The sequence below is a fragment of the Spinacia oleracea genome, chromosome 2 (genome assembly GCF_020520425.1).
Source record: "Spinacia oleracea cultivar Varoflay chromosome 2, BTI_SOV_V1, whole genome shotgun sequence".
NCBI lineage: Eukaryota > Viridiplantae > Streptophyta > Magnoliopsida > Caryophyllales > Amaranthaceae > Spinacia > Spinacia oleracea.
In genome coordinates, this window is record NC_079488.1 from 83,408,073 (window position 1) to 83,425,168 (window position 17,096).

A 17,096-nucleotide genomic window follows, 5' to 3' on the forward strand; every position below is an offset into this window, starting at 1 on the left:
ACACCCCTCGTCACGCTGCCGAGGTAGAGGTGCTCAGCGAGGAGGACGACCAGGCCAATCGCACCCCTCCTGGAGGACACCTGGATCCTCGGGTGGATACGGTAATAGAGGAGAACCCTGATATGCCTGTCTCTGTGGGTGCTCTTCGGGCTATTTTGGCTGAGTTCCAAGCTGATGTGGGAAAGACAGTTAATGCTGAGGTACAGAAGAGTATGTTGATCTACACCACTGCTGTGGCTGCAAATCGTGAGGGGCCGGCAAGCAATAGGCCAACACTTTCTTTGCGCCCCCCAAACGTCTGGACCAGGCTGACAGGCGAGGACCTGAGGAGACAGCCGCCAGCAAGTCAGCCCAATCAGGCAATGTCTTACCTACCACGCCGACTGCCACGACGGCTGATCGGAGAAACGTCCCGAGGACGTGAGCAGCCACGCGCAGAGCAATTGCCTGACTCCGAGTCTGAACTTTCTGACACTGGGTCAGCCCCCGTCATGCCGGATAGACCTCTCCCTCATCCAACTTATACGCATCTGAGCCGGGCGCGCCCAGGGGTCACCCGTCCAACCTGTCAAACTCGCGGACGCGAGTCTTCCCAGCGGGTACCCTACTCAAGGCGTCAAGATCCTGTGTATCACATTCAGGAGGGGGTGTCCAACATGGCCCTAGGGCACACCACCCCTTTTGCAGACTCCATCATGAGAGCCCCGAGGGAACCCAAAGTCAAGCCGCCCAACATTGATGCTTACGATGGGACCACAGATCCAGACATGCACCTCTTGGTTTACCGGCATCACATGTATGTCCAAGGAACGACTGACTCAACCTGGTGTAAGTATTTTCCGGGCACACTCAAAGGAGTAGCATCTAAGTGGTTCGAGAGACTTCCAGCTGGAAATATTCGCTCTTTTTCGGAGCTCGAGCTATTGTTCTCTACTCGGTTCATGGCTCACAAGGAAGAGAAGAAGACGAGCATGCATCTGAGTAGGATTCAGCAAGGGAAAGACGAGTCTCTGAGGAGTTATGTGAAGAGATTCAATCTAGAGGCAGGGCAAATTCCGGATTTGCCAGATGGTGTTGCATTCGATAACTTCATTCGAGGGCTTAAAAAGGGCTCTTTCAAGTTTGATCTGGTAAAGAAAAGCGTCCGAACAATGCCAGAAGTGTTGGATGAGGCCGAGGCCTTCATTCATGCAACAGATATTTGCAGCGTCCCGAAAGATCCCAGAGGAAGTGATACCGCCGAGCTAGCGGCAAAAAAGGAGAAATTCGAAAAGAAGAACCGGCCTAACGGGACGTGGGCTATTGCAAAAGAGTCAGACAGGGCCCCCGGAGCGGCAGGTCAGAAACGGTCCAGAACTTATGATCGGGAGCGATTTGAGTATAACACAGACATGTACACAATTCTGATGGACGTCGGGTCCAAATATGACATTGATCGTCCATTTCCCATGAAGTCGCCACCAGAAAGTAGGGACCCCAAACTGTACTGTCACTTTCACAGTGACATTGGGCATGACACCAATGAATGTAAGAGCTTGAAAAGGGCATTGGACGGCCTAGCCACCAAGGGATTCTTAAAGAGTTATATCAGCAGGAACACGAGAGGTTCTGGCAAACCCTTCTACAAGAAAAACAAATCCCCTCCCTCGGAGGAAGATGGGAATCGTACCGACCCAGAGTGCGTAGCAGTCATCTCCGGAGGATTGGCCGCCGGCGGGCCGACCATGAGGGGCCAGAAGGATTATGCCAAGCGATTGGGGCAAGTGATGCTGTCCGGCAAGGCCACAGTTGACCCGTTTCCAAAAGTTGAAATCGGCGAGGCCGACCGTGGGAAAATCTCCACCCCGCATGACGATCCTTTGGTAATTGAGTTAAAAGTTGCTAACCTGAGGGTTAGGCGTATTTTGGTTGATACAGGAAGTTCGTCGGACATAATTAGTCTAGAGTGCTTGAATCGGCTGCAACATGATTTCTCAAAGATTGAGAAAATCCACTATCCCATTATAGGCTTCGGAGGTAGTATCATCCACCCAGTCGGCATAATTACCCTTCCTCTGAGGATGGGAAATAAAAAGGAATCTCGACAAATGGACGTCCGTTTTCTCATAGTGAAAGACCTGACGGCATATAACATCATCTTGGGGCGTCCCACGTTGAATAGGGCAAAGGCTGTCATTGTGACTCATCTGATGCTTCTTAAGTTCATTTGTGACGATGGGAGTGTCAGCACCATACATGGTGACCAGCAACAAGCTAGAGATTGCTACCTAACCACCTTGAGTCCAGAAGCATGGGGGACGGGTGAAGAGAAAGGGACATCGAGCAACAAACGAAAATGTGGCGACACACAACCCAAGATCGTCAAAGAAACATTAACTATCTCAGCAGGGCACATGGAAGAGAGACGCCTAGAGCCTGTTGGGGCCCATTTCAATGTGGTATTAAACACAGATAAACCTGACAGAGTAGTGCCCATCGGGATTTCTCCTGACGACCCGCTGGCGGCAGAGTTGGTCCACCTTTTGAGAGAATTTGAAGATATCTTTGCTTTCACAGTGGACGAAATGCCGGGTATTGACCCTGCTGTGGCCGTCCATAAGCTGAATGTGGACCCAAACTTCAAACCGGTTCGTCAGAAGAAAAGGAACCATGGGGAAGATAGAAATCAGGCGGCAGCCGCGGAAATACAAAAGTTGATGGAGGCTGGGTTCGTCAGGCCTAGTCAGTACCCCGACTGGGTTGCTAACGTGGTCCTCGTCAAAAAACCTAATGGTACCTGGAGAATGTGTGTTGACTACACCAACCTCAATAAGGCATGTCCAAAGGACAGTTTCCCATTGCCCAAGATTGACCGGCTCGTCGACTCTACAGCAGGGCATGCTATGATGAGCTTTATGGATGCATACTCAGGGTTTCATCAGATTCCGTTGTGGCCTGACGACCAGGAAAAAACGTCATTTGTTACTGAACAAGGCCTTTACTGCTACAAAGTGATGCCGTTTGGGTTAAAGAATGCACCGGCCACCTTTCAGCGTCTTATTAACACTGTGTTCATTAAGCAGCTCGACAGAAATATTGAAGCTTACATTGATGATATGATCGTAAAAAGTAAGCTGAGGGCGGCGCACATAACTGATCTCAGGGAGACATTTGAGACTATTCGAGCTTACAACATGAGATTGAATCCTAAGAAGTGTGTGTTCGGGGTGACGGCAGGCAAATTCTTAGGTTTCTTGATTGATGAAAGAGGAATCGAAGCCAACCCAGACAAAATCCAGGCAATAATTGATATGAGCTCACCAAAGACAGTGAAGGAGGTCCAGCGGCTCACAGGTTGCTTGGCCGCCCTGGGCAGATTCCTTTCCAGGGCTGGAGACAAGTGCCACTACTTTTTTAGGTCTGTCAGAAAGAAGGCCAAGTTTGAATGGTCGGACGAGGCCGAGGCGGCATTGGCCAGACTAAAGGAGCACTTGCATACCTTGCCTCGTCTTGTTAGTCCCTTGCTAGGAGAGAATTTGTACATGTATCTTGCCGTGTCCGAGCACTCGTTGAGTGCCGTTCTACTGACAGAAAGGGAAGGAATACAGATGCCGGTATATTTTGTCAGTCATGTTCTTCAAAATACTGAAGTTAGATACCCTACAGTGGAAAAGTTTGGCTTAGCTCTGTTCATGGCCAGCAAAAAACTCCGTCCTTATTTCTTAGCTCACAAAATAGTGGTCTACACAGATCAACCGCTCAAGCTTCCCTTCACAAAGCTGGAGGCGTTAGGACGAATGCTGAATTGGGCAATAGAGCTGAACGCCTTTGATATCACCTATGAGCCGAGGAAAGCTGTCAAGGGGCAGGCATGTGCCGACTTTATTGTTGAAATGACGAGGCCTGACTTTGCCAAGAATACAAACACGGTGTGGACAGTGTATGTAGACGGCTCATCCACACAGAATGGATGTGGAGCTGGGATAATCTGTCACTCCCCAGAAGGAGACACTTTTGAGTATGCTATGCGATTTAACTTCCAGGCGTCAAATAATGAAGCCGAATATGAAGCCCTGCTTTGTGGCATTAAAATGTGTAAGGCGGCAGGTGCCGAGGAGATTGTAGCACTATCTGACTCCCAACTGATTGTGAGCCAAGTTAATGGGACCTACGAAGCTAGGGATCCGACTATGGTCAAATACATGCAGGCCGTCCATCAGGAAGTAGAGCCACTGAAAAGTTTTGAAGTAAGGCAAGTCCCTCGCTCGGAAAATAACCAAGCTGATGCCCTGTCAAAATTGGCAAGTTCCGCGTCTTGTGATACCCCTCGGCACGTGTTTTGGGAGGTAAAAGAGCACAGAAGTGTTGAGCAGATGGAGGTGGAAACTCTTGACAGAACGTCCACATGGATGGATGACATAGTAAACTTCAAAATGAATGGAGTCTTGCCCGAAGACTCAAGGGAAGCGGCAAAACTTCAGAAGAAATGCTCTTGGTTTGAAATGTGGAACGGCACCCTCTATAAAAAGGCCTACTCCCGTCCTTTGTTAAGATGTGTAACACCTGAGAAGGGGCAGGAAATTCTAGAAGACCTTCATCAGGGGTTGTGCAGCTCGCATATTGGTGGAAGGGCTTTGGCTGAAAAGGCACTTCGAACCGGCTATTACTGGCCGACTCTTAAGGAGGACGCAATTTCACTGGTCAAGAAGTGTGACAAATGCCAGCGTTTTTCTCACCTAATACACCAACCGGCACGAGTTCTGACGCCCATTACAAGCCCAATTCCATTTGCTAAATGGGGGATGGATCTTCTAGGCCCATTTACGGCTGCACCAGGAGGAAGGCGTTATGTCATCGTTGCTGTAGATTACTTCACCAAATGGGTGGAGGCAGAAGCGCTCAAAAACATAAAAACTACTGATGTGAGAGCATTCATTTGGAAGAACATCATGACTCGCTTTGGGATTCCACAGGCTATCGTCTTCGATAATGGGCCCCAGTTTGAGACGCCTAAGCTGAAAGAGTGGCTGGCAGATCACGGCATACACACTTGTTTTGCATCAGTCGGACGACCCCAAGCCAATGGTCAGGTTGAGGCATTCAACAAAATTATCTCCGAAGGAATGAAAAAGAAGCTTGACGAAGCCAAAGGTCTATGGGCTGATGAGCTGCCAAATGTCTTATGGTCCATCCGCACCACGGCTAAGAATTCAACCGGTGAAACACCCTTCTTGCTAGCCTATGGCGCCGAGGCTGTCCTACCCATAGAAATGTGTGAACCAACGTTGAGAGTCATGCTGTATGACGAAAATGCTAACTGGGAGACAATAAAAGCAGCCTTGGACTTCCTGCCCGAGGTTAGAGGAAATGCAGCGCTCAGACAACAGCTGTACAAGATAAGGATGGCAAGAGAATACAACAAGAGAGTCTCTAATAGAGTGCTCAAAGTGGGAGATTTTGTCCTCAGGAAAATGGAGTCCACAGGACGAGCAAATGAACAGGGTAAGCTGACGCCCACTTGGGAGGGACCTTATGAGATCTATGATGAGGTTAGAGATGGAACCTACCGCATTCAAGACATGCAAGGCCGGCCTATTTTGCGCACTTGGAATGCCGACAATCTCAAGAAGTATTTCTTCTAGATATGTGCTAAGCTTTGTCTTACTTACCACGATCCATTGCCCAAGGGGCGGCCTCTAATGGTCATAGTAGGGTAGTAATCACTTTTGTAACCGGCTAAATTCGCCTTGCAAAGTTATAAATAATACTACTCTATGTGTCTCGTAATATTTATTTCTCGCACAATGAATATAAAAATGTACACTCCAATGCATAACCAAAGCCTAATTGTATGACGGCCTGAGAAGTGGCCCAGATTAGCAAAAACTCTCAGCAAGACTAATTGTTTGAAGCCTAAGAAGTGGCCCAGATTAGCACCAAGTTGTAGGCTGATCACCTATCCAACTCCCTTCCCAGTATAGCAAGCCGCTGGCCAACCAGTACGGCATAGTAAGTGCCAGCGGCACAAATAAACTTAAATCATAAGTTATTTGTTCAAAAGCCCAGCAGCATGAACAACTTTGAAACATAGGTTGTTTGCTCAAAAGCTCAGCGGCACCAATAACTTTGAGACAAAGGTTGTTTGCTCAAAAGTCCGGCGGCACGAACATTTGGCCGTCCAGTCCATTTGACGAGCATGTCTAGCGGCAATCATACCTATTGATTGACTTGCGTCAATCAATATCGTTATAGACACGCTCGCCAAAGAAAGCGACGACCACAGTGGTGCCTAGCGCATGCTCAGTTGCCAGCGGCACCAATAACTTTGAAACAAAGGTTGTTTGCTCAAAAGTGCGGCGGCACGAACATTTGGCCGTCCAGTCCATTTGACGAGCATGTCTAGCGGCAATCATACCTATTGATTGACTTGCGTCAATCAATATCGTTATAGACACGCTCGCCAAAGAAAGCGACGACCACAGGGGTGCCTAGCGCATGCTCAGTTGCCAGCGGCACCAAATAACTTTGAAACAAAGGTTGTTTGCTCAAAAGTTCGGCGGCATGAACGTTTGGCCGTCCAGTCCATTTGACGAGCCTGTCTAGGGGCAATCATACCTATTGATTGACTTGCGTCAATCAATATCGTTATAGACACGCTCGCCAAAGAAAGAGACGACCACAGTAGTGCCTAGCGCATACCTATTGATTAAGCCTATTGATTAAGGAATAATCAAATTATGAAGAGCAAATAAATGCGAGATAAAAGAAGCAACAAAAACAACCTATTTACTTATAAAACAACGCCCGTAGAAAGGCGTGTAAAAGTAGCCCAGAATTCAAAAACAAAAAGAAAGAAATTGTTGTGTGCTCAGCAGGCACAATGGTACAGACGCCAGCAGCGCCAAAACTTAACAAAATAATTGTTTTTTGCCCTTAGGCACGGGAACACTTGAATAAAATTCTAAAGAACGGGGAAGGAAGAAAATCAGGGAGCAGCCGCATCGTCCTCATCATCAGATGATACAAACTCAGGGGGCGGCTGACCGAGACGCTCAGCAGCCAACACAGCGGTACTGTGTTCCATTCGCCGCTGGAACCACGCAAGATCATACTCTGACATGTGGTTCTCCCAGGCGTGCTTAACAGCGTCCTTGGTCGCTTGCTCCCCCTGATCATAGGATTCCAGAAGACGCTCACGCAAGGAGCGAACTTGCGACCTGGCCGTCTCCAGCTCCCCCCGAAGATGCTCGGCTTCCTCAGCCGCCTCTTTGACCTGAGGGTACTCCCGCAACTGGTCCTGGAGCGTCCGTATTTCCGCCGCCGCTGTCTTGGCCTCCTCGACCATTGCCACCATGTCTTTGTCCTGCGCCAAGATCTTCTTAAGCAGCTCGGCCTTGTCAGACCTCAATGAAGCTACCTCCTTTGCTTGAAGGTCTATGGTCGTCTGCATCTGCAAGCGGACCTCTTCAATGGATTTGAACGCATAGTCGCCATGGTGGGTGGACTCAGCCACCTGAGCTTTGAGCTCCTCAGCAGTGCGGGTCTTCCAACTCTTGCAGAATTCCATGCGGCAGAACAACTGCAAAAGGAGCTACATGTTAGTAAATGACTCGAAAAGAAAAAACAAGTACAAGCAAGTTGGAAATAGACTCACGTCGAGAAGAGTGGCCTGGATCGCACCAAACTGGGCGTCAGTCTTGCGGCCAGGAAGAGAAGCAACATACTCTGCGGGGACGGCCTTAAAAACCTTACGGCATATAGCCACCCTATCCTTTGACGAATAGTGGGGAGTAGCGGGTACGTTCTCGTCCTCTGCAGCAGCTGCATCCTTCCCTTTGTCTTTGGCTATAGGAAAAACAACGGCCTTAGGATGACGCGGAGAGTAAGAAGAACTGCCAGAGGAGGCTCGATACGTCTGAACGACGTTCGAATAATACTTACCGCCCGATGACCTAGCTCGGCGGGCCACCTCCGCAGGTATCTGGGAACGGACGTCGGCCGGAATTCCAGAAAGAGGGTCCTCCAGCTCGTCAGGATGCCCACCAGACTTCGATTTGGACACCAAGTCCACAACCAGAGACGGCTTGTCCACGCCAATCTCATCGTCATCAGGGCAACCCCCCTCAGCAACCTTCGACTCGTCCTTCTTCACAAGACGGCGGGGTATGGGTTTGGGCTTTTTGAAGGTACTCGGAGTCTCCGAGCCAGCTGGCACAACTCTCTTCTTCAGCTGGGACAGAGTCGTCCCCTTCTTCTTCCCTGACGCCCTAGCCGCGTCCTTAGCTTGCTAAAAAAGAACGTAAAGGACAGTCAAATATTGGGCCTCGTCATCAATCACAAGTCACTCACAAGATAGTGGCTCGTCATTTAAAAGGACGCCCGTCTCAAAAATGACGATGCGTACCTTATCAATCACAAGTCACTCACAAGATAGTGGCTCGTCATTTAAAAGGACGCCCGTCTCAAAAATGACGATGCGTACCTTATCAATCACAAGTCACTCGCAAGATAGTGGCTCGTCATTAAAAAGGTCGCCCGTCTCAAAAATGACGAGGCGTACCTTATCATTCACAAGTCACTCGCAAGATAGTGGCTCGTCATTCAAAAGGACGTCCGTCTCAAAAATGACGAGGCGTACCTTACCATTCACAAGTCACTCGCAAGATAGTGGCTCGTCATTCAAAAGGACGTCCGTCTCAAAAATGACGAGGCGTACCTTATCATTCACAAGTCACTCGCAAAATAGTGGCTCGTCATTCAAAAGGACGTCCGTCTCAAAAATGACGAGGCGTACCTTATCATTCACAAGTCACTCGCAAGATAGTGGCTCGTCATTCAAAAGGACGTCCGTCTCAAAAATGACGAGGCGTACCTTATCAATCACAAGTCACTCACAAGATAGTGGCTCGTCATTTAAAAGGACGCCCGTCTCAAAAATGACGAGGCGTACCTTATCAATCACAAGTCACTCGCAAGATAGTGGCTCGTCACTAAAAAGGACGCCCGTCTCAAAAATGACGAGGCGTACCTTATCAATCACAAGTCACTCGCAAGATAGTGGCTCGTCATTAAAAAGGACGCCCGTCTCAAAAATGACGAGGCGTACCTTATCAATCACAAGTCACTCACTGAATAGTGGCTCGTCATTAAAAAGGACGCCCGTCTCGAAAATGACGAGGCGTACCTTATCAAGTGCAAGTCACTCACTGAATAGTGGCTCGTCATTAAAAAGGACGCCCATCTCAAAAATGACGAGGCGTACCCTATCAATCACGAGTCAAAAGGACGTCCGTCTCAAAAATGACGGGCTCGTCACCAAAGGGACGCCCGTCTTAAAAAATGACGAGGCGCACCTTGGCAACCGCAGGAAAAACACTAACTTAGGGGCCCATCATTAAAAAGTGACGAGGCCTACCTTAGCAAACACGGGTCACATGTCAGGATATCGGCTCGTCACTAAAAAGACGTCCACTGCAGACACTGGACGGGAAAAGCTTAACTTGCAAAAACAACAACCTAAGAGAATACTCACCTTCTCCTCCAACTCGGCCTTGGCTTTCTGCATCTTGGCCTCATAGATGTCGGCCATCCAATCGGTCATATCGCCCTTCCCAATATCCGCCGCCGATAACTTGCTCATCCCTTCCTCTGTGAACAAAATAAATCCAAAGTTAGAAAAAATGAATAGACCAACGCGGAACGGCACATAAATTGGCATACAACCTCGAGTCATAGAATATCCTAAGCCTACGGCCGCTAGAAAGGCCTCGTTCCGAAACTGGCTAATGTGCGGCAACCACTCGGCCGGCACATGGAAAGTCTTGTCCACTGTTAAGTGGTAAGTGTTGGCCTTGAACAGGACCATTATCTGATCCCTCTCTTCGGCAGTAAGGGGTGGAAGGGGCTCGTCACGGTCCATATAGTTGGCGTTGCAGTTCCAGCGGCTCATCCTCTCATACATCTCCTGGTCGTCCGTGTAAAACACGACCCACCTTTTCCTCCACACATGCCATTTGCTGAGCTTGCCGACCACTGTCTGGTAGGTACCACGGCTGCTCAGATTAAACCACCCTTTGGCGGCACTGGGGGAACGAGAGAGGGAGACCAGATACAGAAAAGCGTTGAAAGACGGCTCCACGTCGTTCAGCGCACATTTGGCAATATAGCCAAAGATATCAGCCCACGAGTTGGGGGTCAGCTGGGCCACCCCAATGTTAAAACCGTCTAACACTTCCACAACGAAGGGGTGTGGAGGGAATCTCATGCCGAGCTTGATGGATGCGGCATACACGGGGAATTCTCCCTCGGCAAGCAGGCTGACGGTCGAGTCCAGACCGGCCGGCACGCGCATCTGGTACCCTTCCCCCACGCAGAGGTCGTCCCTCTTCTTGGCCCCGTGCCTGTCTAGCCACCGCATCCAGCCTACGTCTGGGTGAATCTCCGACGGAAGCAATTGGGCCTCCTCCCGTCCTCTGGGCCTAATAGGCTGGGGAGCAGCCTCTTGCTCCTCGGCGGCCGATGACAATGGAGCGACGCTTGACTCCCCCACTGCCTGGCTCGCTGTACCCCCCTGACGAGCTTGCCGCTTGCTCCCCCACCTCGACATATTCGTCAATCTCTTGAAAGAGTTCGGCATATTCTTCGTCGGCTGCCGGGGCGGTGGAAGAATATCTCTCCCTAGGGGGTGTCGATGCTTCTTCCCGTAAGCGCAAGCGCGTAGGATCTGCCGTTTGCTTGGTTCTAGCCATGCCTTCTGCATAGTGAACGAAGCACGGCTTAGGAGTGACCAACAATGAAGAAAAAGACGCGATTGGACGTCCGCCCCGACAAAAGATGAACGGCGGAAAAATCTTAAATAAAACCTTCAAACCCTTACCTAGTACTAGGAGGTCGGCCGCTAACAAAGAGAAAATGACGAGAGGATAACAAAAACAAGAAAGAAAGGCGAAAACTAACCTTGAAAGATCTGCGAAGTACTCGGTGGAGAACAGGATGAGTTTTGCGAAGAACAGGATGAGTTTGACGGAGAAAAGGTTGAGTCTCGCGGTGGCCGGAAATCGCCTGATGGTGGTGGGAATACGCCGGAAATCTCCTATGAGACAGCTCTGTGAAAACGAAAAGTAATAAATGAAATTTACCCCCCCTCTATATATAGGGAGGGGCAAAATGGAGAAAGGTGACACGTGTCACCACCTCAACACCTGTCCCAAAGATGAAGATGCAAATCAAAGGTCAAGAAGCGATACCCGGAAAGTGTTTCCAGAAATGCCCTTCTTGAGGGGCAAATGTTGTGGGCAAAATTACCATGCCTTCGTGTACCAATGAGGATGTGACACATGGCACGTATTACACCCCCTAAGCAGAAACCATACGAAGTCTACTCCGGAGCATGAGTATTAATCTAGGTATCTACAATGTATGTGTATTTGTATTTAAGTGTGTATAAATGTATGTATTATACCTATACCTGGAAAGGGGCTTAATTAGTATGTATCCCAAGTGAATGACTAAGCACAATAGGCCCAAATAGCCCACTATTGCCAAAAGGGGCCAAAGAATTGTAAGGAGAAAGGACACATGTCCTCCTCCCATACCCCAGCCAATCATGTAAAGGGAATATTAGGTCATTCCCACAAAAACCTAGTACTATAAATAGTCCCACTTCCCTAGAAAAAGGGGTCACAATCAATACATTCAAGAGCAATTGCTGCTCTGCCTTCTCTCTACTTTCTCTCTCTATAAAAATACAATCTTGTGAAATCTTTAAAAGTTACCGGAAAACCTCCAAGGTATCTCACCGGAAAAACCCCACAACAGTAATATTTGAGGGGAGAAAATCTAAATTTCCTCATAAACACTTGTGTCTGTTATTATTGTCTTTGCTATTTGTCCTATATTATATTTGTGTGTTTGTTCTCAATCGTTCGTGGCACGCGTTTGGTTATAACACTCCGTATCGGTCAAACCGGTGCGAATATTAAGTGAGGAGGGAGTATACAGATTAATGAAGGGGTGAGGAGTTTGTGTGGGACCCGCTTGTTTATAAACAATGAGATAGATTTGCATGCACATGCCATCCACCACGTGATAATTGGTTGGATATATATATATATATATATATATATATATATATATATATATATATATATATATATATATATATATATATATATATATATTATTTTTTTTGACAGCACAAAAACAAACAAAGAAACAGTTAGTCTACAACCATTTGGCAGGCACTAGGCACATTCAGACAAACATTATAACTAGTACAACAACCATAATCAATCGAGTCAAAATGATGATAATAATTAATCTTCTTCCTTGGATGATAGTCGCAATCCAACAAATGAGGTGATGAAATCTTCCTCTTGTCACCAATACGATACCTGCAATTAAAAACAATGTGAGTGAAAATCTTGGAGGAGCTCTTCTTCCTACCCACTTGCTTCCCTTTAGTGTCCCTTGAACGAGCATGTACCATCTTTTCCCTTGACCTTGCTACATGGGATAGCTCGTGGCCTTGCTGATGGCGAGAGCTACCTAAATGTTGCTTTTGCCAAAGGCGAAACCTCTCGTTGTACTCATAAGGAGCTTCATTCACTTCACAATCCTCCTTCACTCGGGATTCCGAGTTCTCATCAATATCATTGACCTCTTCAAACTGTGGAGCTTGGTCAATAATAATTGGAAAGGGGGCATCAAGCCTTGACCCTTTCTCAATCCGGTACTCTTCTTGGACCTCTTCTTTCTGTTGTACGATGCTTCTTGACTTAGCTGCTACACGTACAACAATAAAAGATCTTTGACCGGAGCTAAAACAAAGGGATGAATTCCCTTGCCTTAGTGATTGATATTCTTGCTTCCCAATTGAAAGAGTGGAGCCCGGCCTTTGTCGGTTAACAAACCGATGTTTGGGCTCTGCCATATTAGAATTTTCTGGGGTGGTAAAGCTTGCACCATCCACCATAACTTCATCCTCTATAACTCCCACGACCTCAGTCGTAGAGCACTTATCACTTGTACATCCCTGTGTACACAATTCCTCCTTGATCGCAGAACCTTGCTTACCTATATTCCCATCCATTTTCACGACGTTGATACTATCTTCCTCACACTTGGCCATCTTGGGGTCATGATCTTGCTCATTGGATTTATCCTCAATTGACAATTCCCTCCTCTTTCTCTTTGGGGGAGGTAACCCCACTGCTATACCATGTGGAATATCACCATTGGATCGATGCTCAAGCGGACTTTCATGAATGGGAGGCTTGTCTATATCAAGCTTCTTGGCTACCTCTTGGTTCGAAGGGTCCAACTTAGAGGCTAACAACAAGTCCCACAACGCAAAATCATTTCTTCCCAGTTCCATGGCGGCTTTTGCTCTTCTAAATAGAGCCTTGACATTTTAAGAATCATACTCTAGGACAAAAGAACAAATGTGGCCTGCTTGCTCGAAATCCTTCATCTTGCTAAAACAGAATGCCGAGTTGAGCAAAATATGGGTGGCCATCTCAAAGAAAACAACTTTATCTTTTTCCTTATCAAAAGCAAAACAGGAAAGAATCACCCCTGCATAACCATATTTTTCCATAGCATCTCCAACTTTCCCTTTTTTGAAGAACATATTCCCTTCCTCCTTCATCTCCCTTACGAGATCCAAAACACCATTAGGATTCTTAGAATTGGAAATTAAACCAATAAAAGACTTATCCTCTTCATTGAGGTTATCCCCTTCTGTGAGAAGATGATAGAGCTGAAGGAAATAATGCCCTTGGTCCAAGTATGCATTCTATGTTAAGTCTAATAAATGCGGTTCAGTATTAATTAACAAGTTAATAATTCAGTGAGATCAAGTGAGCTGAATGCCTAGCTAGAGGCCGCTTCAGTTCAAGTGGAATTAATGATATTAATCCACAGCTTACTCTTGACTGAACCCGTAGGGTCACACAAATAGTACGTAAACGGATCAAGTATTTAATGGCATTAAATACTCCATCTATGAATATTCGGAACCGACGGATCTTGGTTTCAGTGGGAGCTAAGATCGTCACAGGCAAGAAATGAATACTCCGGAAACGATGATATTGCCGGAAACGGAAATATGGATCGTATCGGAAATATGAATATTATCCAAGTCGTAGATGTTGCCGGAAACGGAAACATGGTACGTATCGGAAAATATTGTTGGAAATGGAAATATTACCAGAATCGGAAATATTGCCGGAAACGGAAATATTGTCAGAATCGGAAATATTACCGGAATCGGAAAATAATTCCGGAAACGGAAATATTAAATATTTGTTCGAAACGGAAATTAATTCCGGAATCGGAAATATTAAATATTGTTCGTATCGGAAATAGATTCCGGAAATGGAATTTTAATCGGAAGCGTATCGTACGAATTAGCATCGGACGAGGCCTGCCGGACGAAGGCCCAGCACGAAGCCAGGCCATCGCCCAGCAAGCACGCACGCCACAGCCTAGCGCGCACAAGGCCACGCATGCGTGGGCCGCGCTGCGTGGGCTGCTGCTCGCATGCGTGGGCAGCCCTTGTGGCTGCCGTGTGTGTGTGAGTTTGAGCTCATGCGAGATTCCTGAATCTGCAAGAGTCAGTGTATGATTAAATGTCTGTTCCTATTGGATAAATTGATTAAGTAGAATTCATGTAGAATTCTAATTCCAATTAATTCGCATCCTACTAGGATTACGATTCCTTTTCCATAACTCTATAAATAAAGGCCTAGGGGTCATAATTTATACATAAGTTTCAAAGTATTCAAAAGTGAGGTTTTTGAGAGAAAATTCAAACACCCATCTTGCCCCAAAAGTGCCGAATTTTCTGAGTACCTTAAGGGCGATTCTAGTTGGTCAATCTTAAGGCGGATCCGGACGTGCTGTGGACTTTCTACGGAGGGACGACACTTGGAGTCCTAAAAGACTTGTTCTTGTTCGGTTCGGGCGCAGCTAGGGAAGGCACGCAACAAAGAGTATGCATCTAATTATGCTATATGATTATGTGTAAATAATATGTTTCCTGGGTTAATGGTTGTTTCCGCATGATCTATGTAAATGTCATATGTATCATAACCTAACAGTGGTATCACGAGCCCCTTATTATTTTCATAATCTAAATTGCATGAACATGGTTAAATATTACAAATTTGCAAGAATTAAAAGGGGTGATTAATTTTCGTAATTGTTAATTAATTGCAAATTGCGTTTATTTAAATATATGTACGCAGTTTTTCGGCAGTTTCTTCATTACTCATCCGAATTGAGTGATTTTTGTGTCAATTCCGTATGTAAAAGGCATTCTAAAATTTTGACAAAAATAGTATTTTTCTGCCGAACCCAGAATTCTCAAATTCGAAGCCTAACTATGACTTTTCGAAGGTTTTAGTTTTTCGGATGCAAAATTTCGTAAATTTAAGATGTTAAATTAAATATTTGCGATTCCTGTTGATAAATCTTGAATTTTTGATTGACCTACTGCATATGTTTAACAAGTTTGAATGCCTAGTCTTGTTAATTATGCAATCTAATTTGTAATTATGATTAATTTGTTGAAAATTAGAATAATTTAGAATTAATTTGATTTTCATAATTAATTGTAATTTAATTAGAAACCTATGATTAAAAACCACCATAAAAATTGTAAATTTACGATAAATTTTAAATTTTTATGACCTAGACTTGAATCCATATCAATCGGAAATCAATTGGATAATAAATTTTCGATTTTTCGCCCTAAAATTATGAAATTAATAATATTTATTAATTTGTCATTAATTTTAAATATAAATTTTAAATTTTTATGCGATTCGTTCAAATAACTTGCACGCACGAAGCAATGGACGCTTCGTGTTACCCTTAAGGGGTGTTGTATAATGCGGGCATGCGACGACGAGCAAGGGAGCTCGTCGCCCGTGCGGCACGAATGCAATGAGCAAGGGCGTAGTGCACGAGCACAAGGCAGCAGCCCTGCCTTGTGACGTGTGCCACGAGCAATGAACGGATGGGCATGGGCGAGGTGCGAGCCAAGGCAGTCGCGTGTGGGCAGCAAGCGAGCTGCGCCACAGCGCGCGCTGCCTCGCACAACAGCGCGCAGCCTCGTGCGCAGCGAGCGCAAGCTCGCGTGCCACGAGCGCTGCGCACAGCATCACTCGCGCGCACAGCGCGCGACGTCGCCCGCCCAGCGAGCGATGTCGCGCACCAGCGAGCGATGGCCCGCGCGCGCGCAGCGAGCGATCTCGCGCGCCAGCGAGCGATGGCTCGCGCGCACCAGCGAGCGATCTCGCGCGCCAGCGAGCGATGGCTCGCGCGCACCAGCGAGCGATCTCGCGCGCCAGCGAGCGATGGCTCGCGCGCACCAGCGAGCGATCTCGCGCGCCAGCGAGCGATCTCGCGCGCCAGCGAGCGAACCAGCGCGCCCAGCGAGCGATCTCGCGCGCGCACTGCGAGCGATAGCTCGCGTGCGATGGGCCGCTGTGCGGAGGCTTGCGTATGGGACAGCAGCAGCTATGCAACGAGCGCATGGGCTGCGCGCACATGGCCAGCAATGGCTGTGTGCGTACAGCCCATGGGCGTGCAACGCGTAGGGTGTTTGCGTTTCGATTAGATCGTTTTGAATGTTTAATTTGAAAATTTCAGTTCACGTAATTTTAATTAATTTTAAAATTAATAATTTGAATTAATTTCTTGGATTTTAATTTTGAATATTATAATTATAATAAATGGAATTTATTCTAATTATTTTACTAAAATTAAAATCATGAATTAATTTAAATGCGACTGAAATTAAATTAAATTTTGGATTCAATTATAAATTTATATGAGCTTTAAATTTTAATTAAATTTGTATGTTTCCGGTTAGACTAGAAATACAATTTTATGTTTAAAATTAGTAAAGCATATGAATTTATTGGTTTGAGTGGGAGCACTTTTTAGTCATAAACTCTTGATTAGGTCTACAAATCCTTAAGGTTAAAACAACTCGATTAGAATTAATAAGGACTGAATAATTGGTAGATTATTGGTGCCCTTGATTAATTGCTGCAAATGTTTACGTGATGCATAATGTGTTTAACTAACCAGCTATGTGGGCCATTCAT